We start from the raw sequence: 15,219 nt of genomic DNA, 5'->3' as shown, positions 1-15,219 counted from the left end.
GATTATTCATGTTCGTGTCCCATAGACTTTTGACAGTGTTCGAACAAATTTTTTGCCTGTTCACATGTTCTGGATGCGAACTGAACCGGGGGGGGGGGGGGGGTATTCGGCTCATCCCTCCCATCCAGAGATGGACAGAACCACATGGAGCCATTACAACTGTGGTTTCATACTTTGGCACTTGGTTCGACAGATGCCCATGTAAGTTTTAAACGTTTTTTTTCTCAATAAACGACATATTCTTCTCAAGGAACTTATAGAGGCTGTTTAATAATTTCACTTACGATAAGACTGTCTTCCCTTAACATCAATATCAAGTTTATACTGGTGTGTAAGCGCTCTAAGGAACTTTTCTGCAGCTCTGTAGTCATTGGGTACTTGGCTACCCTAAAAATGGATGTACGGTTGTGTGAAAATGTATTTGCCCCCTTTCTGATTTTTTTGCATATTTGTCACACTTAAATGACTCAGATCATCAAACAAATTTTATTATTACACAAAGATAACCAGAGTAAATACAAAATGCAGTTTTTAAATGATGGTTTCATTTATGAAGACAACAAAGCTGTCCAACCCTGCCTGGCATTATGTGAAAAAATAATTGCCCCCTAAACCTAATAACTGGTTGTGCCACCCTTGGCGGCAACAACTGCAATCAAGCGTTTGCAATAACTGGCAATGAGTCTTTCACATTGTTGTGGAGCAATTTTGGCCCACTCTTCTTCAAAGAATTGTTTTAATTCAGCCACATTGGAGGGTTTTCCAGTATGAACGGTCTGTGTAAGGTAATGATGCAGCATCTCGATGGGATTTAAGTCCAGGCTTTGACTAGGCCACTCTGAAATCTAAATTTTGCTTTGTTTAAACTATTTGGAGGTGGACTTGTTGTGTTTTGGATTATTGTCCTGCTGCATAACCCTAGTGCACTTGAGCCTGAGGTCCTGAACTGATGGCTGGACATGAGATGAGCCTTTGTGTTCTTTTTGGTCAGCAGTGGCTTTGGCCTTGGAACTCTCCCACGGATGCCATTTTTGCCCAGTATCTTTTTTATTGTTGAATCATGAACACTGATCTTACCTGAGGCAAGTGAGGCCTGCAGTTCTTTAGATGTTGCTCTGGGTTCTTTTATGACCTCCTAGGTGAGTTGTTGTCATTAGGGATGAGCTAAACACCCCCTCGTTCGGTTCGCATCGAAAAAATGCGAACAGGCAAAAACCTTGTCTGAACACGCGAACACCGTTAAAGTCTATGGGACACAAACATGAAAAATCAAAAGTGCTAATTTTAAAGGCTTATATGCATGGTATTGTCATAAAAAGTGTTTGGGGACCTGGGTCCTGCCCCAGGGGACATGTATCAATGCAAAAAAAGTTTTAAAAACTGCCTTTTTTTCGGGAGCAGTGATTTTATTAATTTTTAAAGTGAAACAATAAAAGTGTAATATTCCTTTAAATTTCATATCTGGGGGGTGTCTATAGTATACCTGTAAAGTGGCGCATGTTTCCTGTGTTTAGAACAGTTTGAGTGCAAAATTACATTTCTAAAGGAAAAAGTAATTTAAAAGCCCTATCGCTATAGCCGGCTATAATGAATTGTCGGTCCGGCAATACACATAAAAGTTCATTGATAAAAATGGCATGGAATTTCTCCACAGGGGAACTCCGAACCAAAAAAAAAAATGTGTGGGCGTCCCCCTAAATTCCATACCAGGCCCTTCAGGTCTGGTATGGATATTAAAGGGAGCCCGCACCAAAATTTAAAAAAAATGGCGTGGGGATCCCCCTCAAAATCCGATTTTAAGGGGAACTCCGTGCCAAAAATTTTTTTTAAATGGCGTGGGGTCCCCCCAAAAATCCATACCAGACCCTTATCTTTTCTTGGCCAGTAGGCAAGTGGTTAAAGTCTGAGAAATATGCAAAAAAATACAAATTTAAGAAGGGGGCAAATACTTTTTCACAGCACTGTATATGTATATCAGAATATTTGATATACTAAACAGTATCAGGGAGCAAGTGTGCATGTGTGGCTCATCTTCAAGGTGAGTCCCACACTCTCATATATGGCTACAATAGATTGTGATATACAGACTATGTAATGAAATGATACAGGCGGTCAAATATAAGCATACATTATATTATTTTCCTTCATAGATGTGTACTGTGTAGTCTTCATAGGCCCAGATGAAGCAGTGGTGAAACGCGTCGGTAGTTTATCAGTGCTCATCCTTTTGCAATATAATTTCATGCAGAATATTGCCCTGAGCGGCTTTTTTATTCTGTGTCTTATATTAGATGTTCATGTTGACAATGTTTTAATGTGATTAATAAATGTTTTGTGTTTTAACAAATCCTGATTAGTCACTTATTTGGGCACAGGCTGATCTTCTCTTCAATTTTTTCTACTGTCCTTCTCATAAAGTTTATGAGAAACATTGATGTGGAGACATGACAAGAACACAAATGAGGAGCATAACAGGGTGGTGTCAGGCACATATTACCAAAAGTATTGGGGCATCTGCCTTTATACACACACACATGAACTTTAATGGCATCCTGGTCTTAGTCTGTAGGGTTCAATATTGTGCAGCTATAACAGCTTCAACGTAGGATTCAATATTGAGTTGCATCCTTTTGCAGCTATAACAGCTTCAACTCTTCTGTTAAGGCTGTCCACAAGGTTTAGGTGTGTGTCTGTCTGAAGGTTTGACCATTCTTCCAGAAACATATTTGTGAGGTCAGGCACTGATGTTGGAGATAAGGCCTGGCTCACAGTCTCTGCTCTAATTCATCCCAAAGCAGTTCTATCGCAGTGTAGCTTAGCCCTGCCCCCTTATCTTTCCTCCTCCAATGGCTCCTTCTGCTGCCTCCATGTCCAGTGATGAGGAAGAGAGCAGAGAGAGCTGCTGCCTCCATATCTTGGGCATATCACTGAATAAAAATTGGGCGCAGGTGAATATTTAACTGCTTGCCGCTGCCTACTGTCAAATGATGGCGGGGAGGTGCAGCTCTTGTTCTGGGACGCTGTCATATGACGGCGGCCCAGAACGGCTGCTCTCGCACGCCTGAGGGGACACACAGCACGACGATCGCGGCCTCGCCGTGTTTCTAGGACATGGCGCGACCCAGATCTGTGTAAAGAGCCACGTCCACGGCTCTTTAACCATGTGTTTGGCTGTGTTAAATCTCAGCCGGTCACATGTAAACATGGAGATGCCGGTAATTGTCTCTCCTCGCCTCTGACAGAGTGTGAGGAGAGGAGAGCCGATCAGTGGCATCTCCTCACAGGGGAACATCTAGGCATGTAATCAGGGCACTGATCATCAGTGCCCTGATTATAATAAAGAAATAAAGTTTAAGAATCAGTGCCCATTAGCCATGCCAGTCAATGCTGGCAATTAGTGCCGCCTATCAGTGCTGCCCATCAATGCCCATCACTGCTGTCCATCAATGCCCATTAGTGTCGCCCATCAGTGCCACCCATCAATGCTCATCAGTGCCCATCTGTACTGCCTATCCATGGCACCTATCCGTGCCCACCAGTGATGTCCATCACTGCCCACCACTGCTGCCTATAAGTGCTCACCCGTGCCACCTGTTAGTGCCCATCAGTGCCACCTAACAGTGCCCATCAGTGCCACATATCAGTGCCACCAATCAGTGCCCATAAGTGCAGCATATTAGTGCCTCCTCATCAGTGCCACCTCCTCAGTGCCCATAAGTGCCACCTCATCAATGCTCAGCAGCTCAGCCTATCAGTGTCCATTGGTGCCGCCTCATCAGCGCACATCAATGAAGGCGAAAAATTACTTAGTTACAAAATTTACTGACAGAAAAAAGTAAAAAAATATTTTTTTTCCAAAATGTTTTGTCTTTTTTTTTGTAAAAAAAAAAAAAAACAGCAGTGAGACCGGACCAATTTGCTGGTCAAAGACCAGACCACTTTTTGCGATTCGGCACTGCGTCGCTTTAACTGACAATTGCGCGGTCGTGCGACGTGGCTCCCAAACAAAATTGACGTCCTTTTTTTCCCACAAATAGAGCTTTCTTTTGGTGGTATTTGATCACCCCTGCGGTTTTTATTTTTTGCGCTATAAACAAAAATAGAGCGACAATTTTGAAAAAAACACATTATTTTTTACTTTTTGTTATAATAAATATCCCCCAAAAATATATAAAAAAACATTTTTTTCCCTCAATTTAAGCCGATACGTATTCTTCTACATATTTTTGGTAAAAAAATCGCAATAAGCGATTATTGATTGGTTTGCGCAAAAGTTATAGCGTTTACAAAATAGGGATAGTTTTATAGCATTTTTATTAATAATTTTTTATTATTTTTTTTTTTTACTAGTAATGGCGGCGATCTGCGATTTTTATTGTGACTGCGACATTGTCGGGGACCCATCGGACATTTTTGACACATTTTTGGGACCATTGTCATTTATACAGTAATCACTGCTATATAAATGCAGTGATTCCTGTGTAAATGACACTGGCAGTGAAAGGGTTAACCTGTGGGTGGCAGTGTAGGGGTTAAGTGTTCCTAGGGGTGTGTTACTAACTGTGGGGGGTTTGGGCTTTCATTTACTGTACACTGATCTCTGCTCCAATCACATGGAGCAGAGATCAGCGTCACTAGTTGCTAGGCAGAATGGGAAAATGTTGTTTATACAGCATTTTCTCCATTCGGCCGCTCCGTGAGACGATCGCGGGGATGCCCGCGGCGATCGAGTCCGCGGGTCCCGCGACTGGACTCACGGGGGTCCCGACCAGCGCGGGAGCGTGCCGCCGGCGGCGCGCTCCCGATGGCACGGCGGCAACGAATATTGGACGTACATGTACGCCAATATGCCTGCCCGTACCATTCTGTCGACGTACATCGTCGTGCGCTGGTCGGGAAGTGGTTAAATACCACCAAAAGAAAGCTCTATTTGTGTGATGAAAATGATAAAAATAAAATTGTTTGGGTACAGTGTAGCATGACTGTGCAATTGTCATTCAAAGTACGACAGCGCTGAAAACTGAAAAATGGCTTGGGCAGGAAGGGGGTGTTAGTGCCTGGTAGGCAAGTGGTTAAAGGGGCTGGGTGAGGTAGCTGGACAAAATAGGTTTTTACCCTAATGCAAAAATTAAGTTGAGGTTACATTTTTTTTTACCTTTTCAACTACTTTAAGGGAATAAGAGCAATTTAAGGACAATGATGGTTTGGTGCAAAGTAATGGCATGTACACACGGTTGGACATTCCGACAACAACATCGGTCAGATTTTTTCTGGTGGATTTTGGCCCAAACTTGTCTTGCATACACACTGGTGACGTGCAACACGTACAACGGGACTATAAAGAGGCCAGTAGCCAATAGCTTTTGTCTCGTAATTTATTCTGAGCATGTGTGGTACTTTGTGCATCGGAATTGTCTACACACAATCAGAATTTAAAAGATTGGACTTTGTTGTCGGAAAATTTTAGATCCAGATCTCAAACTTTGTGTGTCGGAAATCCTGACGGAAAAAGTCAAATTGAGCCCACACACAATCAGAATTTCCTGCAACACAGTCCGATCGCACATTTTCCAATGGAAAGTCCGACCGTGTGTACAGGGCATAAGGTTAGGAAAAGTTTTCTTTACTTCATTAAAGAGGCATCTGAAGCTAAGATGACCCTAACTTGAACATATCTAAGCTTACCAATGATTTGTCTCTTTATTGCAGCTGTCTAACAATAATGCACACATTTTACTGTCCAGTAATAGGTTTCATAACCCATTAACTAGAAAACATTTTATGCTTAGTAGTTTACAAGACTGCAGTTTACAGGGACTGGGAAGTAGTTAAGACACAGATCAGAGCAAAGGGAAATTAAACAAGTAAAGCCTGCTATGTTGGCAGTTCCTCTAATCTTTTCCTTTGATTTTGTTTTATCTTTATCTCTTCCTTTTTTGTATGGGCTTTCATTCCTCAGTGATAGTAGCTTGGTGTAAAAGGCATACACCTTTTATCCCTAGAAAAGGGCCTGGCAAGCCAGCCTTCTGCTATACTGAAGCTAACTTTCAGGTTCACCTAAGTAAGGTCACCTCCAGCTATGGAGAAAACTCCATAGCTGGAGTTTTTGTGGGGCACTCTTTTTACTCTAAAAAAATATTATTGCATCCCTACAATCCTCCCCTCTGTGCATTATAACTTACTCCTTGCCTCCATTTTGATTTAGGTTACAATGATTTCTTCTCTGCTCCTGAAGCTCTTTGGGATGCGCATGTCACATATGCTAGGTGGCATTAGCTTCAACACAGTGGCTGGAGGATGGCGAACGTGGCGGAGCATCATCAGGGATATACAGACAGTCCCAGGGATATCAGAAAGCATACCTCCCAACTATTGAACATCAGAATGGGGGACACTTGAGGAAGAAAGTAACCTTGCATAGCGCTCCGTAGAAAATGTGGGTGTGGTCAAACTTCTGACAGTGGAAGGGGCTTACGGGGCATCATTAAACAAAACTCGGCCTTCCTTGTACCTATAAAATATGCTTTAATTATTGTTCCACAAGCAAGAGTCTCATGGATACATACAAAATCCAGCACATTCATTAAAAAAAAGGATAAAAGCATCCAGGGTTTGGAGTGTATTACGTACAGAGTGTATGGTTCTGGGATGAGCTATGTAACTATGTTACTATGTAACTATGTACAGAGTGCAGGGTTCTGGGATGAGATAAGTACGGTAGGTACGCTGATATTGTGTCAATCTCGCCGCTGTTAGCGGCGAGATTGACACCTGCGAGCCCCGTCGCGGGAGCCAGCGCCAAGCTCTGCCGCTCCTCCCACTCGCCACCCGCAATGGATTCCTATGGGTCTGGCATCTCGTGGGGGTAGCAAGAATAAGAAGCACAGCCTCACAGCAGTGATTTCCAGTTCGATCCCATTGTGCTGGAAATGCAATATCGGCGGCAGGTACTGTAAAAAGTGCAGGGTTCTGGGATGTACTATGTACAGAGTGCAGGGTTCTAGGGTGAGCTATGTACAGAGTGCAGGAATCTGGGATGAGCTATGTACAGAGTGCAGGGTTCTGGAAGGAGCTATGTACAGAGACATTTTCTGGTAGTTCCTGCCAGTGGTGTCAGTGTGGACTGTGAATGGTGTCAGTCAGTACAACAGTGGATGTGGTCAGTAGAGCAGTGCACATGGTAAGTAGAGCAGTGAACATGGTAAGTAGAGCAGTGGATATTGTCAGTAGAGCAGTGAATATTGTCAGTAGGCAGTGAACGTGGTCAGTAGGGCAGTGGACGTGGTCAGTAGAGCAGTGGACAGATTCAATAGTTTTTATTATTTTCTTTTTTTACTATTTTTTTCCATTATATTTTATTTTACAATTTAATTTTTTATAGTTTTTTGATGGCAGTATGATGGGAGGGATGGCAGTGGAGGGCAGTATGATGGGGTGGAGGGCAGTATGATGGGAGAGGGTGGCAGTGGAGGGCCGTGGAGGGCCGTATGATTGGGAGGAGGGAAGTATGATGGGAGAGGGTGGCAGTGGAGGGCAGTGTGATGGGAGGGGTAGCAGTGGGCAGTATGATGGGAGGGGTGGCAGTGGAGGGAACTATGATGGGAGGGGTGGCAGTGGAGGGCAATATGAGTGGGTGGAGGGCAGTATGATGGGAGGGGGTGGCAATATGAAGGGGTGGATGGCAGTATGATGGGAGGGGGTGACAGTGAAGGGCAGTATGATGAGAGGAGTAGCAGTGGAGGGCAGTATGATGGGAGGGGTTGAAGGGGCGGGCAGTATGATTGGGTGAAGGGCAGTATGATGGGAGGAGTGGCAATTGACGGGAGTATGATTGCGTGGAGAGCAGTATGATAGGAGAGCGTGGCAGTGGAGGGCAGTATGATGGGAGGGGTAGCAGTAGGCAGTATTATGGGGTGGAGGGCAGTATGATTGGGGGTGGCAGTGAAGGGCAGTGTGATTGGGTGGAGGGCAGTATGATGGGAGGGGGTGGCAGTGGAGTTTAGTATGATTTGAGGGTCTGCAGTGGGCAGTATGATGGGGTGGAGGGCAGTATAATGGAAGGGGTGGCAGTGGAGGGCAGTATGATGGGAGGGGTGGCAGTGGAGGGCAATATGATTGGGTGGAGGGCAGTATGATGGGAGGGGGTGGCAGTGGAGGGCAGTATGATGAGAGGGGTGGCAGTGGGCAGTATGATGGGATGGAGGGCAGTATGATGGGAGTGGATGGCAGTGGAGGGCAGTATGATGGGAGGTGTGGCAGTGGAGGGCAGTATGATGGGAGGTGTGACAGTGGAGGGAAGTATGATTGGGTGGAGGGCAGTATGATGGGAGGGGTAGCAGTGGGAAGTATGATGGGAGGGGTGGCAGTGGAGGGAAGTATGATGGGAGGGGTGGCAGTGGAGGGCAATATGATTGGGTGGAGGGCAGTATGATGGGAGGGGGTGGCAGTGGAGGGCAGTATGATGGAACGGGTGGCAGTGGGCAGTATGATGAGGTGGATGGCAGTATGATGGGAGGGGGTGCCAATGCAGGGTAGTATGATGGGAGGAGTAGCAGTGGAGGGCAGTATGATGGGAGGGGTTGAAGTGGAGGGCAGTATGATTGGGTGAAGGGCAGTATGATAGGCGGAAGTGGCAGTGGAGGGCAGTATAAGGGGATGGGTGGCAGCGGGCAGTATGATGGGGTGGATGGCAGTATGATGGGGGGAGTGGAGGGCAGTATGATGGGAGAGGAGATAGTGTAGGGCAGTATGATGGGAGGGGGTAGTGGAGGGCAGTATGATGGGAGGGGGGTAGTGGAGGGCAGTATGATGGTATGGGGTAGTGGAGGGCAGTATGATGGGAGGGAGGATAGAGGAAGGCAATATGATGGGAGGGGTGGTAGTGAAGGGCAGTATGATGGGAGGGGGTGGTAGTAAAGGGCAGTATGATGGGATAGTGGAGGGCAGTATGATTGGAGGTGTAATGGAAATTTGTAGGTTCTGTATATAATTGTATTCTATTTTATATGTATTGCACAATGCCCTCACTGTGCACACGGCACTAACAATGTTTTCAGTACATGTTTTGCATTCTTTCAAGTCCTAATTAGAATTAGCCTGCCTATGTAACGCCCCTTGTTACCATAAATGTACAATTGTAATATTAATGTGATACCTACGTAATCATGTGTATAAAAACCTTCACATGCGTCATAATAAAGGAGAACGGTTATTTGGAAAGATGCTGAGCGTATCTTTTGTGTCTGTTCCCTACTGCAGTAGTTATTAATTTGGAACCACTAATCAATATGAGGATAGGAGTTGCCTATCATCAAAATATCCATTTCAGAGGGAAGGCAGTATGATGGGGGTAGTGGAGGGAAGTATGATGGGTGGGAGACCAGTATGATGGGAGGGAGGGCAGTATGGTGGGAGGGGGGTAGTGGAGAGCAGTATGATGGGGGGAGTGGAGGGCAGTATGATGGGAGAGGGTATAGTGGAGGGCAGTATGATGGGAGGGGTGGTAGTGGAGGGCAGCATGATGGTAGGGAGGTAGTGGAGGGCAGTATGATGGGAGGGGGATAGTGGAGGGCAGTATTATCGGGGGGAGTGTAGGGCATTATGATGGGGGTAGTAGAGGGCAGTAGGATCATGGGAGGGAGATAGGGGAGGGCAGTATGGGGGGGGCTGTACAGCATGACTGGAGGGGCAGTTTATGGGAGGGAGCAGAGTGACCATAAGCATCCTTAGGGCAGGAAGCATTTTTCCTATCTTCCAGAGCAGGAACAGACATCAGGCAAGTCCCATTTGCTTGGGCAGTGAGCCAGGCAGTACCTGGGCGTTAATAATAAATTGCAGCGGGATTCGACCAGCAGTACACCGGGCAGTGAGGGCCAGCAGTCACCCCCAGTTTGGTTCGCACCAGAACACCTCGAACAGGCAAAAAGTTCTAGCGCAGTGGTCATCAACCCTGTTCTCAGGGCCCACTAACAGGCCAGGTTTTATGTATTACCTTGGGGAGATGCAGATTAGAATGCTGCAATCACTGAGCAGCAAATTATATCACCTGTGATGTATTTCAGTTATTTTGCAAACCTGGCCTGTTAGTGGGCCCTGAGGACAGGGTTGATGACCACTGTTCTAGTGAACCTGCGAACTCTATTAACCACTTAAGGACCGCCGTATTGCCATTGTACGTCATCGCAATGGCACAGGCAGGCACAAGCACGGAGATGTACGTGCCTGCCTTCCAGCGAGTGGGGGGTCCGATCGGACCCCCTCCCACTGGATACGGCGGTCCGTTTCCCTCCAGGAGCGATCCGTGATGAGGGGATGGCCGTTGGTTTCTGGCCACCCCTTCTGGATCGCTCCTGACCAATGACGAACTTCCTCCCACTGTGTATTGTTTACACAGGAAGGAGGAAGTGATGTCATTCTCCTCGGGGCGGTCTTTTTGACCGGACTACGAGGAGAAGACTAAAAGTAAGTGCACCAAAACACTACACTGACACATAGGTACACAGGTACACAAACCCCCCCCCGATCCCCCCCCCTGATCGCCCCCCCTCCCCCCCCAGTCACAGTGTCACTGATTGCATTGATCATTTCTTTACTGATCAATGCATTCAGTGTCAGTTGTAACAGTTAAAACTGTCAGGGCAGTTAGTGTTAGGTCCAGGGTAGCCCCCTATCACCCCCCAATAAAGATTTAACCCCCTGATTGCCCTTAGAGTTAACCCTTTCACCCCCTTTTGCCAGTGTCACTAAGCGATCATTTTTCTGATCGCTGCATCAGTGTCGCTACTGTCGCTAGGTAGCTAGTTATTTTTTTAGGTTCACCGCCAGGTTTTTATATCGCTAGGTACCCCGATATACTGCCCAATAATGGTTTTAACCCCCTGATTGCTCCTAGTTAACCCTTTCACCCCCTTTTGCCAGTGTCACTAAGCGATCATTTTTCTGATCGCTGCATTAGTGTCGCTACTGTCGCTAGGTAGCTAGTTATTTTTTTAGGTTCACCGCCAGGTTTTTATATCGCTAGGTACCCCGATATACTACCCAATAATGATTTTAACCCCCTGATTGCCCCTAGTTAACCCTTTCACCCCCTTTTGCCAGTGTCACTAAGCGATCATTTTTCTGATCGCTGCATCAGTGTCGCTACTGTCGCTAGGTAGCTAGTTATTTTTTTAGGTTCACCGCCAGGTATTTATAGCGCTAGGTACCCCGATATACTACCCAATAATGGTTTTAACCCCCTGATTGCCCCTAGTTAACCCTTTCACCTCCTTTTGCCACTGTCACTAAGCGATCATTTTTCTGATCGCTGCATTAGTGTCGCTAGTGTCGCTAGGTAGCTAGTTTTTTTTTTAGGTTCACCGCCAGGTTTTTATAGCGCTAGGTACCCCGATATACTACCCAATAATGTTTTTAACCCCCTGATTGCCCCTAGTTAACCCTTTCACCCCCTTTTGCCAGTGTCACTAAGCGATCGTTTTTCTGATCGCTGCATTAGTGTCACTAGTGTCGTTAGGTAGCTAGTTATTTTTTTAGGTTCACCGCCAGGTTTTTATAGCGTTAGGTACCCCCATATACTACCCAATAATGGTTTTAACCCCCTGATTGCCCCTAGTTAACCCTTTCACCAGCGATCACAATATAAGTGTCACTGGTGACGCTGGTTAGCCAGTTAGTTATTTAGGTTCCCCGTCAGGTTTTTGTATAGTGCCAGGGACCCCCATATACTACCTAATAAAAATTTGAACCCCCTGATTGCCCCTAGTTAACCCTTTCACCACTGATCACCGTATAAGTGTTACGGGTGACTCTGGTTAGTTTGCTTTTTATAGCATCGGGGCACCCACCATTTATTACCCAATAAAGGTTTAACCCCCTGATCACCCGGCGGGTGATATCAATTAGGTTTTAGGGTCAGGGTCTGCGTCGCCCCAGGCAGCGCTAGGTTAGTGCCAGTACCGCTAACACCCACACGCAAAGCATAAACCTCCTGTAGTGGTATAGAATCTGAACAGATCAATATCTGATCTGATCAGATCTATACTAGCGTCCCCAGCAGTTCAGGGTTCCAAAAAAACGCATTGTTAGCGGGATCAGCCCAGATACCTGCTAGCACCTGCGTTTTGCCCCTCTGCCCAGCCCACCCAAGTGCAGTATCGATCGATCACTGTCACTTACAAAACACTAAACACATAACTGCAGCGATCGCAGAGTCAGGCCTGATCCCTGCGATCGCTAACAGTTTTTTTGGTAGCATTTTATATTTAAATCCGGAAGGCAGTGCTTGGTTTTTGGGGTCCCGTACGTGGCTAGGCTCCCAAAAAGTCCCCCACATGTGGTATCCCCGTACTCGGGAGAAGCAGCAGAATTTATTTTGGGGCGCAATTTGACTTATGCCCATAGCGTGTGTGAGCAATATATCATTTAGTGACAACTTTGTGCAAAAAAAAAAAGTTTGTAATATTCCCGCAACTTGTGGCAAAATATAAAATATTCCATGGACTCAACATGCCTCTCAGTAAATAGCTTGGGGTGTCTACTTTCCAAAATGGGGTCATTTTGGGGGGTTTTGTGCTATTTTGGCATTTTATGGCCTTCGAAACTGTGATAGGTAGTGAGGAGTCAAATCAAAAATTTGCAATATTGCATGACCGCGCAATTACCAGTTAAAGCAGCGCAGTGCGAAATTGGAAAAAGACCTCTGGTCCTTAACCACTTGCCGACCGCCGCACGACGATATACGTCGGCAGAATGGCACGGGCAGGCATATGGGCGTATATATAAGTCCCTGCCTGCCCGCGGGTGGGGGGCCCGATCGGGCCCCCCCCCGGTGCCTGCGGCGGTCGGCATTTCTTCGAGAGCGATCCGGGATGAGGGGGCGGCCATTCATTCATGGCCACCCCCTCGCGATCGCTCTCGACGAATGGAAATCCCCCGTGACATCACTTCCTCTCCTGTAATGTAAACACAGGAGAGGAAGTGATGTATTCTCTCCTCCGTGTCGGTATTTTCCGTTCCGACACGGAGGAGAGCGGATCGGTGAGTTGCACCAACACTCTACACACACAGTAGAACATGCCAGGCACACTCACACCCCCCCTTTACCCCCCGATCACCCCCCCAATTACCCCTGCCCCCCAGTCACAGTGACACCAATGTCATTTTTTTTTTTTTTTTTTTTTTTTTTGCATTGGTGTCATTTGTGACTGTAATAACTGTTAGGGCAGTTAGAGTTAGCCCCCTTTAGTTCTAATGTACCCCCCTAACCCCCCCAATAAAGGTTTAACCCCGTGATCACCCCCCGTCGCCAGTGTCACTAAGGCTGGGTTCACATTGCAGCGGTTTATGAGAACGAATGTGATTCGCACCGCACTGCAGTGCAAATCACATCCGATCTCTGTGCGATTCGAGTTCAGCCATTCGCCGCACCCGCCGCACCCGCCACACCCGCCGCACCCGCCGCAAATTCGCACGGGACCCTTTTTTTGGCCCGCAGCAGAATCGGATCGCATGGGTGTTCACACCATGCGATCCGAGTTTGCAGATCGCACTGCGATATGCGAACTGATCTGGGGGTGTCAGTAACATTTCACTGACACTCCCAGCAGTTCGCATAGGGCAGTGTGAACTGCCGCCGGGAGGCATGCGATGCGGGAACCCGCCGCGGATTCGCGGCGTTTCCGCATCGCTCCAGTGTGAACCCAGCCTAATAAGCGATCATTTTTCTGATCGCCGTATTAGTGTCACAGGTGACGCTAGTTAGGCAGGTAGGTATTTAGGTTCGCCGCAGCTTTTTATAGCGCCAGGGACCCCCATATACTACCGCATAAAGCCCCCTGATTGCCCCCTAGTTAACCCTTTCACCAGTGATCACCATATAACTGTTACAGGTGACGCTGGTTGGTTAGTTATTTTTTTATAGTTTCAGGGCACCCGCCATTTATTACCTAATAAAGGTTTAACCCCCTGATCACCCGGCGGGTGTCATTTGTGACTAATAACTGTTAGGGCAGTTAGGGTTAGCCCCCTTTAGTTCTAAGGTACCCCCCTAACCCCCCCAATAAAGGTTTAACCCCGTGATCACCCCCCGTCGCCAGTGTCACTAAGGCTGGGTTCAGATTGCAGCGGTTTGAGAACGGATGTGATTCGCACCGCACTGCAGTGCAAATCACATCCGATCTCTGTGCGATTCGAGTTCAGCCATTCGGCGCACCCGCCACACCCGCCGCACCCGCCGCAAATTCGCACGGGACCCTTTTTTTGGCCCGCAGCAGAATCGGATCGCATGGGTGTTCACACCATGCGATCCGAGTTTGCAGATCGCACTGCGATATGCGAACTGATCTGGGGGTGTCAGTAACATTTCACTGACACTCCCAGCAGTTCGCATAGGGCAGTGTGAACTGCCGCCGGGAGGCATGCGATGCGGGAACCCGCCGCGCATTCGTGGCGTTCCCGCATCGCTCCAGTGTGAACCCAGCCTAATAAGCGATCGTTTTTCTGATCGCTGTATTAGTGTCACAGGTGACGCTAGTTAGGCAGGTAGGTATTTAGGTTCGCCGCAGCTTTTTATAGCACCAGGGACCCCCATATACTACCGCATAAAGCCCCCTGATTGCCCCCTAGTTAACCCTTTCACCAGTGATCACCATATAACTGTTACAGGTGACGCTGGTTGGTTAGTTATTTTTTTATAGTTTCAGGGCACCCGCCATTTATTACCTAGTCTCACTAGTGTACCCCTAAATTTAGGGGTGTCTACTTTCCAAAATGGGGTCATTTGGGGGGGTTTGTGCCATCTTGGCATTTTATGGCCTTCAAAACTGTAACGCCCTTAGAAAGCCTGAAGGCGGTGCTTGGTTTTCGGGGCCCCGTACGCGGCTAGGCTCCCAAAAAGTCCCACATATGTGGTATCCCCGTACTCAGGAGAAGCAGCAGAATTTATTTTGGGGTGTCATTTCACATATGCCCATGGCATGCGTGAGCAATATATCATTTAGTGACAACTTTGTGAAAAAAAAAAAAAAAAAAAAAGTTTGTAATTTTCCCGCAACTTGTGGCAAAATATAAAATATTCCATGGACTCAACATGCCTCTCAGCAAATAGCTTGGGGTGTCTACTTTCTAAAATGGGGTCATTTGTGGGGGTTTTGTGCCATCTTGGCATTTTATGGCCTTCAAAACTGTAATAGGTAGTGAGGAGTGAAGTCAAATATTTACGCC

This window comes from Lithobates pipiens, unplaced genomic scaffold (genome assembly GCF_037356315.1).
Source record: "Lithobates pipiens isolate NorthernLeopardFrog02 unplaced genomic scaffold, aLitPip1_a1.2 Scaffold_27, whole genome shotgun sequence".
Classification (NCBI taxonomy): domain Eukaryota; kingdom Metazoa; phylum Chordata; class Amphibia; order Anura; family Ranidae; genus Lithobates; species Lithobates pipiens.
This window is presented reverse-complemented; position numbering follows the sequence as displayed.